The following is a 10,618-nucleotide window of genomic DNA, read 5'->3' as shown; positions in this document are numbered from 1 at the left end:
TAATATGTTAAATAATCATAACATGCACCCCCTTGTCAAATATTTCTCCATCAGCTACATCTTCAAAATGATAAATGTCGAGGCTGTCAAACTTGCAGAACTTATACTCTGGAAGTTCAACCGTACTTGAGACTGGTTAAGCTGTAGTAATGTTTTCATGCATCTTCAGTTACATTTTTTGTTGTTTTGGGTACGCATTGATTCTTGTTCTATTTCCAAAATGACGTCGAAACGCCTAGTAGTAAACCTGCTAACACCGTCTTTGTGTGTTACGTCGTTTTCATTGTTGGAGGGTGCATTTTAGTCATGCCTTTCAAACGTCATAACAACTGAACATTTCATTCAATATGCTGTACAATGCGCAGTGTTTTGCCTAACCTTGTACATCATCATAATAAAGAAAAGAAAAATCGAAAACATTCTCAATTCTTTTCAAGAACAAAGCTAATTAAAAATGTATCAAGCGTGGCAGCTATTTACCCATGGCAACAGGGGGTCAGAGAATGTTTTGTGGAACAAAGCAATCTGTGCGCCATTCTAACTGTCCACTGTTGCAGTGCATGCGCACAATGTCGCAGTGAACATGGTCCTCCTGCCTCGATGACTGATAAGATTATTCTTCTCTCTTTGGGTAACGTTCAACTTGAAACTATTACTCTTATAGGACTCCTCGAGAATGGAGATTATTTTATCATAATTATTATTATCACAGATACTATTACAGCTATACTAGTATTACTCTTTGTTGGGGAAAGATCTTTCGATCTCACGAACTCTGAAGCTAGGCATTCCAACGATGACAAACAGCCGAAGAACAGGTTTGTTTCGTGCAATGTCGATTTATTCACAAATACAGAAGGGTTTGACCGATTTATAGGATTTCGCGTAACCTTTTGGCCATCTGTTTGAAACTATCTAACCCACGATACTTGATTTCGATACATTTCTGTCAATTGTACACAGTATTTCGGACGTCGTGCACGCCAGGTCGCATACCTTCCTTTACTGAGCTGTCATCGGAGAGCATAGCGCAGCGACTTTGTCCATCCAGGAATTCCGAACGCTAATACTAAGGGCAACCATTCAATTTCATGGTAAGCGAAATTTAACAATGCTTAACGGTCAAATTACTGTTTAGCAAGCAAACTATGCCATCGTGCGATACTCGCAATGTATGTCACGTCCACCTTCTTACTGCAGTCGTTGAATAGGGTCACCGAACTTGTCCTTATCAAACTTCTGGAGTTCACCTTAATGCACATGACCTCTCACCATACTAAGTTATAAATTACAGGTAAATTGTGACGTCCTCTCCTTATGTGAAGTACTGGGCGAAATACCTTGACAAATCTAAAGTCCAGGAGTAATTATATCGAGGATTACATGTATAAACAAGGGCAGGGCCCGCTTAGACGGGGAGCGATAACCTCTGCGAAGCAATGTAGTTCTCCTTGTGTTTACTGTCGGTGTTTGCAGTAAACAAATAAATCGTTGGGTCATTACATATGTGTCAGACGCACTAACCTGTTTTGACATAAGGCGTTGATACTACTCTTTAGAACACTGCTGGCAATCGTGTAACTGCACGAACCGTGTTTTAGCTACTTCGCAAGTGGGGAAAGTCTGAATGGGGCGCAAACTTATACGTTTAAGGAGTCCCTCAAACTTGGACAGCTAGGACAGCTTTATTGAAATCTAATGGTTATGAACATGTAAACATTCCTTCAGTCGTAACCAGCCGAATCTGTCGAGGTTACTTTAACTTAGATCCAATGCGAAAGGTCACTACATATTCAACTTATATCAGAGCTAAATAATTGTTCATACTTGGCCATCAATGGCCATGTCAGATGTCTGCTTCTTTGTTGCCTAGAGTTGTAAACAGCAGATATCAGTTCTTAGAGAGAGGGAGGGAGACAGACAGACAGACACAGAGACAGACAGCCAGCCAGCGAGAAAGTGAGATGTAATGTTATGTCTATCAGTTAGTGGACAAAACTATGCGACAGGTAGACTGGCCGACAGAGAGTAGACATAGATATACAGACAAACAGGAAGACAGACAGAGACTCGGAGATAGAGCCTGACACACATATAATGTTACGCATGCAGAGAGAGACGGAGAGACGTTGGGACAGAGACAGGGCTCGTTGAATACACAGAGCCTATATGAGACAGGGAAAGAAATAGAGAGAGACGGAGATATTGGGAGAGATTGAAGTGTAGATACTTATTAGAAATGATGGGATAGACACATTGAGTACTTTATAAAAGTCATTGCTCTACCCCATTAGTCAGAGAAAAGCGTGTCATGATTATGAACGCATGGCGAATGCAATGGACCAGTGTACATGTGCGAGCTCCTGCGTGTTGGTCATTTTCATCGCAACTCGTTTTCACACAAACGGAACATGAAAATTGGAGGAAATAATTTTGCATTTTTGTTATCCGTGACTCTAATTTCTCTTGTACAAAAACATACGTTATATTGACAGCCGCACATTGTCCATGGCAACCAATTTACTCAAATGATCCCAATGTATTTGCTCGTATCAAGATTCCACCTAGGTTCCTGCTAGGATGTCGAAAACTGGTAAAAAGATAAATTCGGTGTATTATCAGAGAGCTTGAAATAGCGACCTCATGGCTTAGAGAGAAGTATGTGGGTGATTGATGGCGTACAACATATCTGGCCCGGCGGTTGTGTCCCAGCAACGAACTCGCCCAGCCATACAACCGACAAGTACAGCAATTCGACTTCAAGTTCGAACCATGACGTTTATTGTGTTTTGATTGCTCTTACGTTCTCAGTACAAGATCGTGGATAATATGCCCACACCTCGCTGTCATGGCAAAGTTATGTTTCAGTCGTCTCCACGTTGCTGACAACAACGCTGCTTGAAAACAAATTATGACAAGCTGCCAGGCTGTGGACTCCATCCGTGGTACGGTCATCTCACTGGTACCCAAAACGCAGCTTGGCATGCTGTTGAGTTGAGTTTAAAGTATCAGGGCAGTCGATGACTGTAATTAATATATTATTAAACACAATACAATGGTTGGTAAACAATCGATCATTATATAATTGAAAAGATAAACATACTCAAAGCATAGTACAGTAAATGTTGCGTCAATGATAATAAAAGATATAATTAAATATTATCTCAATGTGTGTACCTACAGTAGCTGTAATCTACGCAGTAGCTCGAAATGGCCTCTTGAGGACTCCTTTATTTTGTGCTTCCTTCCTATGAGTCCAATGTTTAACACACTGGGAGACGTTACGTGCGCAAATGAAGGTGTAACGAGTTGATGTTGCGAGGGGATAAAATAAGAACGCCGCGATCGATCGTATATTGTTATTTGCGAGTAGGACTGGTGAGAAAATCGTTGAAAAAGAACACTTCGAATTGAGTGTATGACATCACTGAAGATATTAGCTGAATCGTAGTTGCTCGATATTGATTACAGTTTAGTATGTAAAAATGATGTGAGAAACGGATTTTCACCCTTTGAAGGAGTCTCATTTGGCTACGGACTGAAGTCTGATATAAAATTAAATGGATTAATTATTTCTCCTAGACGCAATGCCAACTATCAAACTCCTATAGACGCTCCTGGTGTCTCTTTGTATAGAGCGCGATTATTTTTTTCGAAACAAGGCGTGGTTTTTATATTTATGATAATTATCTTACAGTATAGTATGCATAAATGATAAAAGAATTCATTTAATCACCGTCCTTCATGTAATCATAATTAGCAAAATCATCTCATTACATGATCATGTTCTGATAACATTGATTAGACTCAAAAAGAAGAAAGTATGATTGTAAAATTATAGTTGCAAAGCAACTATGAATACCAGGTAAACACCTTTTACCCGGTCATGGGGGCTATAGCGTCCAGTCATGGGTGCTATATAGCGTCCGTTTATTACCCAGAGAGGCCGTGCGTTACCAGAAACGTATCGCTATCTCGGGACCGTAGGCCGAGGGGTATAGCGATGTGTTTCTGGTAACATATGGCCACGAGAGGTAATAAACGGGCTTTATAGCCCGAATGAAGACCATGTTTTAGGCGTTTAATAACATCCCACACGCTCATGTGGTATTATGTAATGGTTTTTAATGTGTTTTGATATTTTGCTCCGCAACAATCCATTGTGCCAAGTTCACTGGGCGATTTCTCCACAACGGTATAGTGGTATCCCTTTCTTCCAAAAATATTCTAAGAATACCTAGCAACATCCTTGGTTGCACTTGAATCTTTTTCGTCGATGAGCTTTCCAAATCCATACGCTGTTGGAATGGAAAATCTTCCTGTTTTAGAGAGAGGCTTGTCGCCCATACCAGGCGCCCGTCGTGACTCGCTATTGTTACAAACTTGAAGCTGCAGACGACACTAAGCTCACGTGACCGGGCACTTATCCAAATTGGTCAAACTTTTTCCCTAGGGAAATAGTTTTCAAAAATACCCTCTGACGTCACTATTTTCGATTCTGTGGGGATAAGATGTATTTATTTCCTCGTCACATGACGTATTATGGCGAATCGCAGAACGGAATGAGCATATTGCGTGTTATAGATAAAAATAGACCACCCTGGTTCATTGATCCAGGGTCCACCCGGAGGTTGTGTTCTGATGTACCTTGATCATCCTCTGATGATTGTCGTGTTATGTTAAAAAATGACTTATCTTTTAACATTTACATTGTTTACGAGTTACAACAACTTGTATTTTACTTCTTTATTGAAATTGAAGAATAAAGGAGAACCTTTACAAGAGAGAACCTGTAATTGTAGGATTCATGTCATGCTACGAGGTTAGTGAGGAAACGTTGAAATGCCTTACTGAACAAAAGATTTTTAAAAGGGAAAAAAGAAAGGGCGAGAGAAAGAAAAAGATAGAAATAAAATTGCATTCAATTGAATAAATTGAGTGGATTTTTAGTTAGGCTATAGCTATAGGTATCATCAGCATAATTAATTTTTGGCCATATATTTATCAATCTAAAGAAATCCAGATTGGGTAATCGGGGAAAAAGTAATTGTTTAACATTAAACTCAGCTTATGATCTCACGGTCATCAGTTATGTGAGACGAAAAACACATTTATATTCCGTATCCTGTAAACTTAGGACGCTTTGGGAATTTGCTGAAGTTTGTAGGTTAATGGTGAAATGAACGCTACGTAAGGGGAGAACAAAAGAGTTATTATACCAGTAACTTGTATCTAGGATTTGTAATGGTAGATTACTTCGCTTTGTCATGTTGTGTATGACCACGGTGGAGAATAAACGGATCTTAAAGAACCGAATAATTGTTATATGAGCCTCGAACCGTACTTGACGCTCCTTGGACGTTGGTAAGTGGTGATTATTTTGAGATTGCCCTCTCACACACATACGATACATTGTATTGTATTGTTGAAAGATATTACACTTTGTAAAGTAAAATACTTTACTTCAGACCACATGAGAAAAAGAGGGAAAGCTAAAGGACGGTAACTACAACGGAACTAATTTGAAATTTTGAATCAGCCAAAAAGCCAGAGTTCCTCACTTGTTATTGTATTAGCTTTTAAGGGAATTTAGTTTCATCTTCTGACACGCTCGCGGATGGATGTCCTCTTGTGAAGTTTTAACATATTTTTGTAACACGGTGTTGTTGGATAGTTGGTCGGCTAACAATAGTCTGACAGGAAGAGTACCTCAATAATACTACCTGAATGGGTTTCATTAGTTGCATCGAAGCGAAGCTTATCATGATGTGTCAAAGCGCGGTGAGAACCGTGGGAGGTCCAACGAACGGTCCCATGACTTAGCAATTTGAAATGACGAAAATAAAAAGCACTCTAAACAGTTGACATGGAATATCGAGAAAGGGAAGCTGGAATATCAGTATCACTGCTGAAACTGAATGGTAGGGCATTGCTGCGCTCTCCCCGAGAATATTTACTTGTGCGATGGTTGGTAACGGTAAATTCTCCAGTTACGCGCATTAGAAGCCTGATGACTCCGCAAATTTAACGAAGGATTTAGCTTTATGAGGCCCTCATCCTTTCTGTGTTATATCCCCGTAACAACCATTTTTGTCTGAATGAGGGGCACGAAACAGTAATATGTAGAATTGAACACGGATGATAATTAACAAGTTGCGAAAGCCTAAAAGTGTCAAAGTAAGAATGGTGTCTTTGTATTGATGCCTAGTGTCAAAATCATTCTATATTATTACTCACTCAATCCATTAGCGGGAAAAAACAACTTAGCCGTGTTTAATGATATGATCGGTGAGCTAAAGGAAGTATTAAGGTCGGCTTTCTAACAATTTTCGCAAATTTTGGTGTTTTTACATTTTACGCGATAGTTCCAGTAGTATAAACTGGAAGATTTTCGCTCGGCACTCTTCTATGTCTAAATAAAGATCATGGTCACTGACAGATTTACTTATTCTCACCCCTTTCATGTAAAATGTTTCCCGCCCTTTCGCTATACATTACGATTTCGTTATCTTGAATTTTTCTGCTCCGGCCTACGTGTGTAGTACACGTCAGTGGCTATAGTTAAAGGCGTGGATAAAATTAACGAAGGAAGAGCTTGAGTAATATTTGGAGAGGATCACCAGTTTTCATGCACTAGTTTTAGGTAGGGCCATTTTTATATGTTTTTCTGCATGAATCAGGGGGGGGGCAGCTTACCGATTTCTCAGAAAGGATATGGAAAAGATCAACAAATTTAACTCACTGCGTCAAAATATGAACGCACAAAATCGTCTAACATAACTCTGTTTTATACCAGTAAATTAAGCTTGTGTGTACACTCACGCAATCAGGGGAGTGTCACTGTCTTTTCCATGCATCCCGGTTTTAAAAAGCACCAGCCCCTCCCAGTCTGGGCCCCAAGCTGTTGACTTTTCGTGAACGTGAGACACAGAGCGTGGGGTGACTTCAAGTTTTAGAGGGAAAGAACATAAGAGACACAGGCAAAGAGACAGACAGAGAAAGAAACCAGAAGCAAGACTGGGGCAGAAAGACTGAAACAGGTTGATTAACGGCTGTACAGCAGGCATGTTTCACTGTATTTGCTAGTTGTGCTATTTAAAAATCGATTATAGTATTTCATCATGCTTCAGAACTTCAAGACGACAATTGGAACCAGTGTCTCCAAGCACTAAAACACTATGAGTGCTGCACAACCTAATTGCAACCTTTGTGACATTGCAGAGGACCTGGCCGAATGGATTAATCGAATTCTTATGAAATTTGATCGCAAAGGCGTTGTTTATTGTGTGTAGAGTTATCTCAACTTTCTTGAATACATTTTATGTGATGTATTCGTATTTTGCATTTTACAATTTTACTCCAATTCGCCGTTTAATCAAAAAGTCATTATGATTTCACCTTTGCCAGGGGCTGCGACTAAGAGTATTTATGACTTGTTCGTAAAATAACTATGCGACGTGTTATTACCAAACGGACAATGGACTTTCTATCATGTTTTTGCACCGAGTCTGTAACACGTAATTCAAGAATGTTAATGTAATACGCGCCTGGGAATTGAGGACTTAAACTTTTGCTCAAAATTTCCGCCAGGAAACTTAAAGAATCTCCCCTTGGAAATGAAAAACGACAAAAAGAAAGTATTAGAGAAAACAAATTACCTAATATTTACCGAAGATTGAATTTCAAAATGACCACCACCCCCACGTTAACTCTATTGGGGAAGGAGGGGTTGGACTTAGTTTGTCAATGTATACCAGAGAATGAGCTTCAAAATGGGCCCCAACAAGAGGTACACCAAAACAGAGTTGTGTTGAGAGTCCGAATATCTGTCCCGAGGCGCGTTCTCCTTTTGTAAATTCAGATTTAGTTTTCAACTTATGCTCTCAGTAATTCAGGAAGATATTGCATCAACTTAACAGTTTGTGCCTGTTCCGGTTTTTGTGATCGAACACGTTCGACAATTGACTGTTGATGTTTCTGTGAGATAGAACTTGCACTTCTAGCTATATACCATAAAATATATGTTATCTGTTTGTTTCTCTTCTCACCTGACTCTCAAAAACTGATGCGGTGACGCCATTTACATTTTTGCGAACAAGATCAAACTACCGTCATGAAATAAGTGGAACAGGGAACATTAAATGTAACAGTAATTCTGACCTTCAACAAGATGTCAACGATAAGTTTGCTTTTTAAAGACCTGGACAGTAAGTACTGGTGAAATATTACCATGCTGACATTGACAGGTGCGGGTTCTGACACGCGTACAGCATTGTCGCTTTAACTATTTTTCATTCGAACATGAAGCAAAGACTGAACTCAATTTAAACTAGTCGAAGTCGAATTGCTCAAGCATGGCAAATGAACCGTTTTCCTTTCATTTAATTTTGTTTCGTTAAAACTTAACAATATTCAAAAATTTTGGTCAAACGAACCACAATACATTTGGCGTCCGGGCTAGTAACGTTTTCAGTCAACCCTCATTTCTAGGTCGCCTGTCTTCAATTCCGTTGTCGATAGACTATTGCGCCATTCCAGAAATGCAGATCTCGCAAATATTCCTGACGCTTAGCACTAGAAGTATCAGATTATCTCGAATGAACAATGGCGCGCTCTTTAGTGGAGACAGAATCAAACACACGGCTATGGTGTACCAAGATCCTCTCGTCAAATTACTGACGGACGCGTGCACAGTATGATCCTTTCACCGTAAATCCATTTTGCTCTCATGACAGGCTGTACACTATAACAACACGGTCAAACTATTAAACCATCGTGTTCTCTGTATTAAGAAATGCCACTGGTCAACAAGTCCCACATGGAAGTCAATGGGCATTTTGCTGTGTGTCAAGTCAGATCAGACATTCAAAGTCAAAGGTTAGCGTTGCACTTCATCTGCTGATTTTTAATTTCTTAAAATAGACATCAGTTCATGAACACCATTAACGTACGCATTCTAATCTCAACACTTTAACCGAAACATTGTTATGTATTTGGGTGGAAATTTGCACCAATGACAAGCTCTATCGACTAATATATTTAATACAAATGACTTGGGAATTGTCCTTACAATCTTTGACTAGTTGTCTCCATTTTTGCATGTATATTGTTCGAAATTAGCTGTGATTATGACTATGAACGTCGAGTTTAAGGTAACTTTGAATAAAGCAATCTTGAAACAGCTAGAATACTGTGGACTGATGTAGTGAGCTATAGCGTTGCCTATAGTAATATCTTATTTAGACTTTCGGAGTCACAGTGTTGACTCACGGCTGACAACTACTGTAATGAAATTATAGAAAATATGCTTATAAGTCAACAATCAGGGTGAATCAGCGCATCGCCTGGCAAAAGTCAGGAACAATAGTAATAATTGCTCTATCAATTAAACACAATAAGCTTAGAGGTAACAGCCTACATGCAATAAGTAAGGACTTCTCAGACTTCTGCTCAGGGGGATTGTTGAGGGGCGCATTGATTATGAATTGATCACAGAATGATTGGCAGGCAAATATAGATAGACACAGTAAGGCGTGGATACAAACAAACAAAGGATGAATACAAACAGCAGATTGGCAGGCAAGGTGATATCTGCATGGCCGTCAGACATCAGGCGGATCGGTAGCCGGACACAAAATGGACGCTCGTGTCGAAGAAGGATAAGAGAGGAGATATGGTAAAAATATTCACTCTGTAGAAATTTCAACGATTCTGATGAATTAAATGGATAGTAAATATCCCCATTCCTCGATAATCCGAGGATTAATCTAAGTAAGCTGTGTGTGTGCCTATGATGGCAGCCTGGTTAAAAGGTGCAGCTTAAGGCGAGCAATATTTCGTATAATTTTATCTTCGTTTGTTTCATACAGTTGCTTGAGTTTCTGATAAAATGCACAACTGTGATCCTAAAGTTCCGGCTGTTCGCCTCAACACGTCCTAAAAGCACTGAGATCGGCGATCCTGGACGGCGGAGAAGCCTCTGTTGTACCGATTGTAACTGGTACCTGTATCATACCTCCCTGCTGAACTATCAAGTCGATTCGATGTCGTTGGTTATGTTCGTTTCCTACATGCTTGAGTGTGCTCCATCCCGCTTGATGAACTAATTAAATCAAAACATCATTAGTGTGAAATAACTTGTTCGCGACAAAATGATAGTCCCGTCCTGTACTCAGCCTGAACTCAACTAACGAAAGGAGAAAACCTGCTATATGAAAGCAGATATTAAAGACGAAAGAGGTCAGTCGATTGATGACTTGATTGACTGAGTTTCATTTTTGCGTATACGTCGATGTACACTGTGTGTATAATATCGCATGCATTATATTACGGCAACCGTTCAAAATAGAAAGTGACCTCACATAAAGATCTAAATTTGACACATATTCATAAGATGTGATATACAGTTTCCATGTACTCCACCTGCCGTATGTTATTCGTTTCGATCACTTACGTGGAACTATGGTAAAAGGGGAAATTTACCCTGAAAATTAATTTTGGAATATTACACTGATATGGTCATTGAAAGGCTTTCGAGTCGATTTTATTCACTTTCACTCACTGGCTAACAAACAGCAGTAGGGGAAATTTACCCTGAAAAATAATTTTGGAATATTAA

The 10,618-nt window shown here is 39.5% G+C and overlaps 1 long non-coding RNA gene across 2 annotated transcripts in view; it reads right to left on the bottom strand.

Annotated features, from left to right (window-relative positions):
* Nucleotides 1–10,618, bottom strand: part of LOC139134886 (uncharacterized) — a 40,751-nt gene that overhangs the window by 8,783 nt on the left and 21,350 nt on the right. The gene's annotated exons all lie outside the window — the stretch shown is intronic.

This window comes from Ptychodera flava, chromosome 6 (assembly GCF_041260155.1).
Source record: "Ptychodera flava strain L36383 chromosome 6, AS_Pfla_20210202, whole genome shotgun sequence".
Classification (NCBI taxonomy): domain Eukaryota; kingdom Metazoa; phylum Hemichordata; class Enteropneusta; family Ptychoderidae; genus Ptychodera; species Ptychodera flava.
Note: the sequence above shows the minus strand (reverse complement) of the source record. Positions and strands in the feature narration are given on the sequence as shown.